Raw genomic sequence first — 13,450 nt, 5'->3', positions numbered from 1 at the left:
TCGTCAACAAATTACTAGATACCACACCGGTTACCACAACCAACACAGACACCCCATCGCAGACAAACTTGCTAAATACTTTAACGAGAAAATTGTAAACCTACGCAATATGCTACCACAGAACACCAGTGACATCGAAAAATTCACTGACTGCCTGGATCCAATCCTAGGTGAGTACCCAGCAGACCAAATCTGGGCAAACTTTGCACTCCTCAACGCTGAAACCGTCACCCAAGCGATTAACAGGTTCACCAAATCCCAATGTAAACTGGACATATGTCCCAAAAACCTAATAAAATTCGCCCCACGACGCTTCATAGCAGACCTCACTTCACACCTAAACTACTTGGTACAACATGGACTCTTTCCTAAGGACAAAGGCAATATACTACTCACTCCAATACCTAAAGACTGAAAGAAAAAAGCAAATGATATTACCAACTACCGCCCAGTAGCATCTATCCCTCTGGTAGTCAAACTACTGGAAAGCATGGTAACCAAGCAACTTACTGACTACCTGAACAAATTCTCAATATTACACAAATCACAATCAGGATTCTGCTCCAACCACAGCACCAAAACAGTACTAATCACTCTCCTAACCAAATTCAAACAAGAAATTGCAACTGGCAAGAGTGTACTTCTCCTACAATTTGACATGTCGAGTGCGTTCGACATGGTTAACCATAAAATACTACTAAACATACTAGAATACTTCGGGATCAGTGGAAGCGTACTCAGTTGGATCAATGACTTCCTAACCGCAAGAGCATACCAAGTGATAGCAAACTCGAACACATCACTATCATGGAAACCAGAATATGGAATACCCCAAGGATCACCGCTATCACTGACCCTTTTCAACCTAATGATGATCCCACTAGCCAAATCCCTATCCAACCAAGGTCTTAACCCCTACATCTACGCAGACAATGTCACAATATACATCCCTTTCAAACATGATCTAACAGAAATCACAAAAGAAATCAAACATAGCCTCCAAATCATGAACTCATGGTTGGATACATTTCAATTAAAACTCAACGCAGAAAAAACACACTGTCTCATCCTCTCATCACCACACAACACGAACAAACCCACACATATAAACACCCCAGACTACACCCTTCCTGTTTCAGACAGCCTGAAAATTCTCGGAGTTACAATTGACCGAAATCTCACGCTAGAGAACCAAGCGAAAAATACAACAAAGTAAATGTTTCACTCAATGTGGAAACTTAAATGAGTAAAACCTTTCTTCCCAAAGGAAATATTCCGCAGCCTGGTACAATCAATGGTTCTAAGTCACCTAGACTACTGCAATGCAATCTATGCTGGATGCAAAGAGCAAATCATGAAAAACCTCCAAACTGCCCAAAACACCGCAGCCAGACTCATATTTGGCAAAACGAAATACGAAAGTGCCAAGCCCTTATGAGAACAACTACATTGGCTCCCAATCAAAGAGCGAATTGCGTTCAAAATCTGCACCCTGGTTCATAAAATTATTCACGGCGAGGCCCCCGTCTACATGGCAGACCTTATAGACCTACCAACCAGGAACACAAAAAGGTCAGCACGCACATACCAAAATCTCCATTACTCTAGCTGCAAAGCACTAAAATATAAAACAACATATGCATCCAGCTTCTCTTATATAAGCACGCAAATATGGAAAGCACTTCCAAACGTCATGAAAACAATGCACGACCTAACAAACTTCCGGAAATCATTAAAAACCAACCTGTTCACAAAGGCTTACCAGAATGATCCAACCTAAACACCTGAACCCTGCAACACAATCGAAACTCCTACCAGAACTGGACAAAACTTAACTCTCTCTCCTTGAATACTTAGAGGCATATTTTCAAAGCACTTTGGGAGGCTAAGTTCCATAGGTTTCTATGGAACTTTGGGAGGCTAAGTGCTTTGAAAATAAGCCTCTTAATATACTAACCAGCTTATAATTGAAAAAGAAAAACGCCTATATTGCGACCCAAATCGGGAGATAGACGTTTATCTCACAAAAACGAATAAAGCGGTATAATCGAAAGCCGAATTTGGACGTTTTCAACTGCACTCCGTCGCGGATGCGGACAAAGTTGATGGGGGCGTGTCGAAGGCGTGGTGAAGGCGGAACTGGGGCATGGTTATCGGGCGATCAGAGATGGGCGCTTTTCGCCGATAATGGAAGAAAAATATGCGTTTGTAGCTAGAATTTAGGGCACTTTTCCTGGACCCTGTTTTTCCACGAATAAGGCCCCAAAAAGTGCCTTAAATGACCAGATGACCACTGGAGGGAATCGGGGATGACCTCCCCTGACTCCCCCAGTGGTCACAAACCCCCTCCCACCACAAAATATGCCGTTTCACAACTTTTTATTTTCACCCTCAAATGTCATACCCACCTTCCTGGCAGCAGTATGCAGGTCACTGGAGCAGTTATTAGGGGGTGCAGTGGACTTCAGGCAGGTGGACCCAGGCCCATCCCCCCTACCTGTTACAATTGTGCTGCTTAATGCTTATTAGTCGTCCAACCCCCCCAAACCCACTGTACCCACATGTAGGTGCCCCCCTTCACCCCTTAGGGCTATAATAATGGTGTAGACTTATGGGCAGTGGGTTTTGAGGGGGATTTGGGGGGCTCAACACACAAGGGAAGGGTGCTATGCACCTGGGAGCTCTTTTACCTTTTTTTTTGTTTTTGTAAAAGTGCCCCCTAGGGTGCCCGGTTGGTGTCCTGGCATGTGAGGGGGACCAGTGCACTACGAATCCTGGCCCCTCCCACGAACAAATGCCTTGGATTTATTCGTTTTTGAGCTGGGCGCTTTCATTTCCATTATCGCTGAATAACAAAAACGCCCAGCTCACAAATTGTCGAATAAAACATGGACGTCTTTTTTTTTTGCGAAAATACGGTTCGGTCCGCCCCTTCACGGACCCGTTCTTGGAGATAAACGCCCATGGAGATAGACGTTTTCATTCAATTATGCCCCTCTCTGTCATCTATGAACATTAACACTTGACCACTCTGTATTTCTCTTACCGGAATTGGCGATCGCCATCACGGTACTATGTAAGCCACATTGAGCCTGCAAATAGGTGGGAAAATGTGGGATACAAATGCAACAAATAAATAAATAAATAAAAATAAATAGTGGCAGTTCAACTTCAAGAATATCTGGACAAATTTGACTTACTTGACCCAATGCAATCTGGGTTTCGGAAACATTATAGTACTAAAACTTGCTTGTTAGCACTGGTATCTGCGCTAAGATTGCTGTTGGACAGAGGTATTTCACCTTTTTTAATGCAGTTAGGGCCCTGCTTACTAAGGCACGCTAGCATTTTTAGCTCGTGCTAGCATTTTTAGTGTGCACTAAACTTTTGCATACACTAATGCTAGAGATATCCATATATTCCTATAGGTGTCTTGAGTATTAGCGCGCGCTAATTTTTAGTGTGCATTAAAAATGCTAGCGCGCCTACCGCACAGCTCAGTAAACAGGAACCATAGATTTGTCTTTGCTTTTGACCTAGTAGACCATGACCTATTGCTGCAGAAATTAGATCAAACAGGAATCACGGGATCAATGTCATCATGCTTTTCTGTTTTTGAAAAATAGATGTTATTCTGTTAGGATGCATGATGAGAGTTCTCCAGTGTAGTCATCTGGTTAGAAGTCCCGCAGGGGTCTCCACTTTCTCCAGTTTTGATAGATATATTTTTAGTTCACTGGGTAGAGAGCTTAAGGATATGGAAATACTAAATTGTATCTATGCTGACGCTGTTCAGATTGTGTTTCCAGTACCTACCTCATTTTCAGACACTTTGAATACCATGGACAGTTGTTTTCAATGAATTCTAATTTGGATGAATAATCATTTTCTAAAATCAAATACTGATAAAACTACTGTTCTTTGGGTTGGTGGGAATTCCAAACCTCTTCCTTCATTAGGACATATTTTGGATGGAACAAGGATTGCTTTCCAAGCTGAAATCAAGAGCTTAGGGGTTTGATTAGACTAGGCTTTAGATGGAGATGTTCAGATTTGTTCTGGTGTTTCTTCAGTTTTTGGTAATAAATAGAAATAAAACAAAACAGAGAAAAGAAAATAAGTTGATACCTTTTTTATTTGACTAACAATACATTTTTTTGATTAGCTTTCAAAGGCAACCCTTCTTCTTCTGATCAGAAATAAGCAAATGCTGACAAATATCAGTATATATAACTGAAACACAAAAACATTCCAATTTCACAGGAAGAGGGTGGGGTGGGTACGGTGAGAAACAGTGGGGGCTGGGTGGATGAGAGACAGGGAGAGATGCATGGTAGATAAGAGGGTGGCAAAGCAGTAGAATTGTATGGTTTATAATGGGCTGGAAAACCCAGATCTTAGTTAAGTCCTGTCTGGTGGTTGTCAAAATATTTAATCATTTTGACTTCAAAGGTAACCTTGGAGTCATCTTTGATTCCTCTCTCTCCTTCTCTGCGCATATTCAGCAGATCGCCAAAACCTGTCGTTTATCTACAATATTAGCAAAATTTGCCCCTTCCTTTCTGAATACGCTGCCAGAACCCTTATCCACACCCTTGTCACCTCTTGCTTGGACTATTGCAATTTACTTCTCACTGGTCTTCCGCTCAGCCATCTCTCTCCTCTCCAATCTGTCCAAAATTCTGCGGCATGACTTATTTTCCACCAGAATCGTTATACCCACACTAGCCCACTCCTCAAGTCGCTTCACTGGCTCCCTGTCCGCTTCCGCATTCAGTTTAAACTTCTCGTACTGACCTTTAAATGCATCCACTCTGCAGCCCCCCATTACCTCTCCACTCTCATCTCTCCCTACATTCCTCCCCGTGAACTCCGCTCACTGGACAAATCTCTCTTGTCGTCTCCCTTCTCCTCCACTGCTAACTCCAGGCTTCGCTCCTTTTCTCTCACAGCACCTTATGCCTGGAATAGATTTCCTGGACCTATACGTCTAGCTCCATCTCTACCTGTTTTCACATCTATACTGAAAACCCACCTTTTCACTGCTGCTTTTTAGCTTCCATTACTTCCCTCACCCGTAACTGTCTTGTCTGTCTGTGCTATTTAGATTGTACGCTCTTTTGAGCAGGGACTGTCTCTTTGTATCAGGTGTTCAGCGCTGTGTGCGTCTGGTAGCGCTATACAAATGCTAATAATAATAATAATAAAAGGTCTTACGTTCCTGGATTATCTTAAAGTTTCCTTTTAGTATTCTCACCATAAAATCATTGATGCAGTGTTCTGGTTTTGTAAAGTGCTGCCCCACAGAGGTGACATCCTGGTTGGCTTTGACATTTTTCATATGATGTCTATGCAGATTCAATCCTGCCAACCAGGATGTCACCTCTGTGGGACAGCACTTTACAAAACCAGAAAACTGCAAAGAGTCCTTTATACAAAGCACCAGTAACTGGACCCAACATGGTTCGTGTTTTGGCAGTAAAACCGCCTGCTTCAGAGGTCACAATACAACTTGCCCAGCAAAGGTAAAAAAACTGGGAAACCTGGTGCAAAACGCTAACACAGCCAAGTCAATCCATCTGTAGTGTCGGACTGACAAACAAACAGCCATATTGATTTCTTTGACTTCATCCAGTATTCCATATGGCAATTGTGCACCAAGAGGAATCCCACCCCAGTGTGACATCTTCAGGCTGTTGCTTAAAATCCCATCACTGCAGAAATATGTTAGAGATACACTGGAGATACTTTAGGGTTACTTGATGATTAGTGCACCTGGCAGTAAGATGGGAAATTGGAAAGGAATAGGGAAGCTTGTTCCAGTGGCATCTGAATCTCGATAGGTCCCATGAACAGACACGTTGTTCAAAAACTCTCAACTAAAATACTTCCTCCAAATGGCAGTATTTTTTTGGATTTTGCTCATACCTTTTTCAGTAGTTGCTCAAGGTGAGTTACACTCAGGTACTCTGGATATTTCTCTGTCCCAGGAGGGCTCACAATCTAAGTTTGTACCTGAGGCAATGGAGGGTTAAGTGACTTGCCCAAGATCACAAGGAGCAGCAGTGGGATTTGAACTGGCCACCTCTGGATTGTAAGACCAGTGCTCTAACCACTAGGCCACTCCTCAGTCTTCACCACCCTCAGGGTTTCTCTAAGCCTCATTTTGAGAAAATCTCCATCTATTCCTGGGAATAATCCTGCTATAAGTGAGTAACATGCACTTTCCCCTTCTTAGTCTATATTATTCCCTGGTTGCTCTGATTCGGTTCCTGTACCACACCCAGTAGTTTTTTCAATGGAGTCACACCCTGAAGATAATGAGCCTTGGGAAGTTACCTTCAAAGATATTTGGACTTTGCTTCAAAAGGTCACCACATAAATAGGACCACATAAAAGTCAGTCCTGTCTTTATGAGATGACCCATAGCTGGATAAGGGCTATGGTTTAGCTAGTTCTGGAAACCCAGAATTCTATGCCTGAACAAAGCCCGGCACTGAATTTCCAGGCATAACACCAGCGACAGAGGTGTAGCTAGGTGGGTCACCAAGGGAGCGACTGCTCCCCCAAATGGACTGCTGCTGGCGTCTAATTTTCACGCAATTTGTCGAGTCACCGGCATCATCAGCTGTCCTCTCTCCGCTCCCCTCGATGCCTCAACCTGGCTACGCTTCTGGCCAGCGGCAGTCAGCAAAATGCTGAGCACCACCAGTTGAATATTGACCCCCCCCACCTCCCAGACCCAATTTACCCCAAAAGGGGCAGAGCTTAGGTCTATTGTCACCCACCCAGTCTTTTAAATAGGGCAGGTATGATTCCCGATTGCTCCCGTTCTACTGAGTTCTGCTTTCTTGTACATCTATAAGAAAACTAAATGAAAAGAGTATTTTCATTGTATTTTTCACTTCATTTTCAAACGAATATACATTGCTATTTGCTACACTGTTTCAATCACCACTGCAAAGCATGCAAAAAAAAAATGCTACAACAATGATCCATTAAAAATTAGTGTCTAAACGATAAATTTGTCCTTGGGTATAAAGGACACGTTGACAATTATTGTTCTAAATTCTTTTTCCCTGAAGGACTTGCTAGATAATTAAATGTGAAAGCTTTCTAAAGATTGAACACCTTGGTTAATAATAATTTGTTGCTTTTCCTCCTGTTCTATTCATGTATATAAATGCTGAGAGTCTAATCACGTACACTGCCTTGCCTTTTTATTTTACAGTGGCAACGTTCATAAAACCCCACGTGACTTCTGAACTGTTGCACTAGAAGCTGGGTGATAAAGCAACGACATTTTCGGAAACAGTCCATGCTAGGCCGAGCTCACTAATTCTGCACATTCCTCTAGAAGATAGGAATCTCGGTGTAAAAAATACAGAACTTGATTGTTCCATTAATATCACTTCTATAAATGGTTTGAATGAAAAACAACCCTCCGGCAGGCTGCAACAATTGCAACCTGTCTCCTTTATCCCTTCAGATTGCAGATGACAGTATAAGGAACCAGGCAGCGGACATATCTAGTTGGGTCGATTTTCAAAGTGATTTAACCGGCCAGAAATAGCTCCTGGCCAGTTAAATAGCCTGTTCGGTGATAACCGGTCATTTTCAATGGCTCTTAACAAGCTAGTGCAGCTCCAGACGATATTCAGCCCCTGGGAGGCAGGCCAGCTAAGTTCCACAATGAGCGCTGGGCCCAGATATTCAACGCAGCTGTGGAATGCACTTCCATCTCACTTGAAATCGATCAACGAATTAAGTAGCTTCCGCAAATCTCTGAAAACCTATCTCTTTAACAAAGCCTACCATGAAAACCCATAACCAACTATAATACAACACCTATCCAGCTTTATTCAAAATGTATCCTTCTATAACTGCTTGACCAAATCCTCCTGTTCTCCTTGACTCTTTGTAACACCAATTGTATTCTTTACCCTGGCATGGCGATACCATAACAGGTCTTTGTAAGCCACATTGAGCCTGCAAATAGGTGGGAAAATGTGGGATACAAGTGCAATAAATAAATAAATAAATGTCGGGCCATTCCTGGCGACTGACATTGAATATCTCTTTGTTTTTTTGTTTTTGGCTGGCTTAAACCTAACTGAATATATAAAAAGTAAAATACTCCAGAACACAAAACCATACAATATAAAGATTTTTAAATTTTAAAGTCTTTAAATTATATCACGCCAAACACACTCAAACCATACATACCAATCAAACCACACAATCCAATACAACAAATAATAAACAAAAAAATAATCACAAAATCTCAACTGAGTTCAATATTGACTTGCCCATAGGTTTGAGACTTTATTTGTTGTAGTGGATTATGTGGTCTGATTGGTATGTATGTATGGTTTGAGTGTGTTTGTTGTGATGTAATTTAAAGGTTTTAAAATTGAAAAAATCTTTATATTTTATTGTTTTGTGTTCTGGAGTATTTTATTTTTATATATGACAATGTAAAAATTTGCTCCAGTTTATTTTTGTTTATCCCCAGCATTCGAATTAAACCTAACTGGCCAAGTTAATATTCAGCTGGTTAAGTTTATAGCAGCCAAAGATAGGACTGCTTTTTAGGCGGTCCAATTTGGCCGCTAAACTTAGCCGGTGAAGTGCTGAATATTCGTGGCTAGCAGATTATATCCCATGATTTAGCTGGTTAGCCACTGTCTCCCAGATTGAAGTCATATTCTGTATTGTGCGTGCAACTTAATTACCTTAACAAGCCAATAGCGCCAATAATCGACAATTTACAAGCACTTATTGCCACTAATTGGCTTTAATTAGAATTTACATGCACAACTTGCTAAGCATATTCTATAAAGTGATGCATGTAAATTCTAATGCGCACTGCTGAAAAGGGGGCGTGGTCATGGGTGTGGAATGGGCAGATCGTGGGCATTTCTATCAATAATGTACGCTGTTATAGAATGCACCACTCTGTGCCTAACTTAGTTGCCGGCATTCACATCAAGTTTTACTTGGCATAAATTCCCGCAACTAGATTTAGTTGCGCGGACAAACTCCAGGCGTATTCTATAAACCGCACCTAACTTTAGGTGTAATTTAGGCCTAGGCGTATTATTTTTCAGCACCAATTTTTAAGGCGCCATATACAGAATCTAGCCCCATGGGGTAAATTCTGTGTTGGGTCTAAAAATCGTCACCGAAAATGAAACACACTTACCTGCTTATAATCGAATGAGAAAAACGCCCAAGTTCCGACCTAAATCGGGAGATGGACGTTTATCTGACAAAAACGAATAAAGCGGTATAATCGAAAGCCGATTTTTGGACGTTTTCAACTGCAATCCGTCGCGGATGCGGACAAAGTTGATGGGGGCGTGTCAGAGGTGTGGCGAAGGCGGAACTGGGGCGTGGTTATCTGCCGAACAGAGATGGGCGCATTTCACCGATAATGGGAAAAAAGTATGCGTTTTTAGCTAGAATTTAGGACACTTTTCCTGGACCCTGTTTTTTCACGAATAAGGCCCCAAAAAGTGCCCTAAATGACCAGATGACCACTGGAGGGAATCGGGGATGACCTCCCCTGACTCCCCCAGTGGTCACTAACCCCCTCCCAGCACAAAAAATGAAGTTTCTCAACTTTTTATTTTCACCCTCAAATGTCATACCCAGCTCCCTGACAGCAGTATGCAGGTCACTGGAGGAGTTGTTAGGGGGTGCAGTGGACTTCAGGCAGGTGGACCCAGGCCCATCCCCCCTACCTGTTACAATTGTGCTGCTTAATGCTTATTAGTCGTCCAACCCCCCCAAACCCACTGTACCCACATGTAGGTGCCCCCCTTCACCCCTTAGGGCTATAGTAATGGTGTAGACTTGTGGGCAGTGGGTTTTGAGGGGGATTTGGGGGGCTCAACACACAAGGGAAGGGTGCTATGCACCTGGGAGTTCTTTTACCTTTTTTTTTGTTTTTGTAAAAGTGCCCCCTAGGTGTCCTGGCATGTGAGGGGGACCAGTGCACTACGAATCCTGGCCCCTCCCACGAACAAATGCCTTGGATTTATTCGTTTTTGAGCTGGGCGCTTTCATTTTCCATTATCGCTGAAAAACAAAAACGCCCAGCTCACACATTGTTGAATAAAACATGGGCGTCTATTTTTTCCCAAAATACGGTTCGGTCCGCCCCTTCACGGACCCGTTCTTGGAGATAAACGCCCATGGAGATAGGCGTTTTCGTTCAATTATGCCCCTCTTAGCGTGATTCTATAAACAGTATGCATCCTTTCTAGAATCGTGCTTAGCACTAAGCTGTGCCTAACTGTACATGGCTACAATTAGGCCTGCTATAAGCAGGCTTAAATACTGGCGCCTGTTAGGTGCACTTAGGCATGATTCTGTATCAACACACATAAAATCTGGGAATGTCCAGATTTAGGTGCATTTCATTATAGAACTGGATATGAGTATAAATCCTAATTATTGCCAATTAGTGCTGAAAATTGCTTAATTGCCATTTATCAGCCCTGATTGGCTTGTTGTTCAATTAGAACACACAACTTTAGGTGCCATATATACAATTTTAAGGGTATACGCTAAGCGCTAATATTCAGTGGAGATCACCGGCTATCCCACGCTGAATATTAGCGTTTAGCCAGCTAAGTGCTATTTATACACCTCTTACACCACCCTATCTAACGTCTCCTCTAATTCCTCATACATCTTCTGCTTAATACCGATTGTATACAAGATCCTGTCATGACTGTGTCATAACAACACTCTGTAAGCCACATTGAGCCTGCAAATAGGTGGGATAATGTGGGGTACAAATGCAATAAATAATAATAAATAATAATTTAACCAGCCTAGAGCCAGTCCTGGCTGGTTAAATAGCACTGAACATCGGCCAGACTGAAAATAACCGGTTAGCACCCATTTTCGGGGTGTCCTGGATGCGGAGTCAGCACTTGGCCAGTTAAGTGCAGATATTCAGCAGGATCGCCGAGAGGGGGGGACAGGGGGGACAAAATTCCCCAGACCCGGGCCTCCGGGGGGGGGGGCCCGGCGCCACCGCCGTAGTCCGGCTCTCCCCCCTCCGTCATTCCCTGGCATTGAATTTAAGCGCCTCACCTTCGAAAGTGCAGCAAGCAGTGGCAGACCACTCCTTCCTTCCGTGTCCCACAATCGCCTGACGTAACTTCCGCGAGGGCGGGACACAGAAGGAAGGCGTGGTCTCCCGCTGCTTGCTGCGCTTTCAAAGGTGAGGCGCTTAAGGTCAGTGCAGAGGGCCAGGGGGTGGAGAGAGGGCCCAGTGGCGGGTGGAAGGGGGGCCCGGCCACCTCGGGTGGGGGGAGGCCCCGGGGACGGCCTTGTCCCGGGCCTGGCCCAGTCTCTCGGCAGCCCTGATATTCAGCACCAAACCGGCTAAGGTAACTGCATAAATAGGACCGCATAAAAGTCAGTCCTATCTTTATGTCTTTCACCATAGCCGGTTAAGGGTCCTTTTACTAAGCTGCAGGGAAAAGGGCCCTGAGCTGGCGGCGGAGGCCACTTTTCCCGCATGACAGGGTCCCTTTTCCTGCAGCCAGTAAAACCTGAAAAAAATGGCACGCAGTGAGATAACTCTTACCATATGGCCATGCGGTGGGGAGCCCTTACCGCCATCCGTGAGGTGGCGATAAAGGCTCCGCTATTAGCAGCAACCGGGCAGCGCATGGTGATGCCCGATTACCGCCGGGTTACCACCATGCTAGCCATTTCCGGGGGTTTGCTTTTTCCCCCGGAAATGGGACGCTCGGGTTGGGACTACCACCAGCGGCAGTGTTGGGCCGGCAGTAGTCCTGAAAAAGCAAGCGGTAAGCCCGCGTTGGGCTTACCGCCACTCTATAAAATAGCCTTTAAGTGCCGGATATCACACTTAACCAACTTATTTTAGCTGGCTCCGCAAACCCATAAATTCTGTGCCAAAGCCTAGACAAGGCCCAGCATTCAATTTCTGGACATAATGCCGATGACGGTCAGCAAAACACTGATTGTCACCAGCTGAATATCAACCCCAGCTGGAATCTTCCAGCATCCACAGCAGGTAAATGTGGAGAAACACAATCAATTACATTGTTCAAGAGGGTCCCATATACTGAGGTGCTGGGCAGGCTAAAGAAATTCTAATCCTGCACAAGAAGCAGCTCTATAAAATGAGAGAATTTGGAACATTTCATTAATACATCCATTTCCAGGTAGAACTCTGTGGTACTTTTAAAGCTATGCAAATTGTTTTTTAAAGCAACCTCGCATCCATCTGTTTCAACCTCTAAAGAAGAGTTTATTGTTGACATACCTTACTCTTCGCCTAACTGTTTGCAGAACAGATGTTAAAGCCCTTTCATTGATCTGCCGCCTTCTTGTCTGCATTGACTTGCTCCACTGGGATTTGTACCTGTAGAGTTTTGATTTCTCAGTATTTCTAGTTTTGTGTTTTTACATTCATGGTTTGTAGATAAACAAGATTCCATTATTATGTTGATTTTTTTAAAGCTTTAATTACTGGACTTTTTCAAATCTGAGCTCCAGGCGGGGTACACAAGTTATTTCTCTTCCCAAGTGGGTTCATAATCTGAATTGTAGCTGAGACAATGGAGGGTGAGATGACTTGCCCAAGATCACAAGGACTGACAATGGGAGAAGCATGTCAAGGGAACATGAGAAGAAGCAAGGCATGCTTCTTGTGTGCTCCCTGGGGCATCTCCTTGGGTGCCCCTTGGATGGCATTCTTCATTCTGCTAGTCTCTTTGCTCACAGCCTATACATTTCTATCTCGATGCATTATGCTACTATCTCGATGCTACTTATCTTGGTATTATAAATAAGGTGGCTATTGGTTCTGTGTTATTTGGCGGATACCCAGTTATGTTCCATGATGTGCAGTGCAGTGAACGGTGTCTTAAGAGATGTTCCCTTTCTTCGATATCGGTTCCCTACTTGCTAGCATGTTTTGCTAAGGTGTGTCTTCAGAGGAACGCTATTCTGTGGCAGGAACTACCCAACTCAAACCTCCAACCGGCAAGAATGTCGGTATCGTCTTGCCCTTATAATTCTGAAATTGGTGGTCTTATTTTTTTTATTAAGAAAACAGGGCTACAAACCCTATTATAGTCCACCTTCTATACTATCCTGCATAACATCCTCCTTCTCTCTTCCCTTACTTAAACCTTGCACATTACCAATTGTATCTGATAACCTGGAATGACTATGTCATAACAAAACTCTGTAAGCCACATTGAGCCTGCAAAAAGGTGGGAAAATGTGGGACACAAATGCAATAAATAAATAAATAAATAAATAAATAGAGTACTTGGCTATAGGGTTTGAAAATAATAATGTTGTAGCATTCAACACCCAACTGTCTTCAAATTTTTAAGATAATTCCCATTTTCTTCCATATATTTGGAGATATAAATTAACTTGTTGGCAA

Source organism: Microcaecilia unicolor, chromosome 13 (assembly GCF_901765095.1).
Source record: "Microcaecilia unicolor chromosome 13, aMicUni1.1, whole genome shotgun sequence".
Classification (NCBI taxonomy): Eukaryota; Metazoa; Chordata; class Amphibia; order Gymnophiona; family Siphonopidae; genus Microcaecilia; species Microcaecilia unicolor.
The sequence above is the reverse complement of the archived record's forward strand: the minus strand, read 5'-3'. Positions refer to the sequence as shown.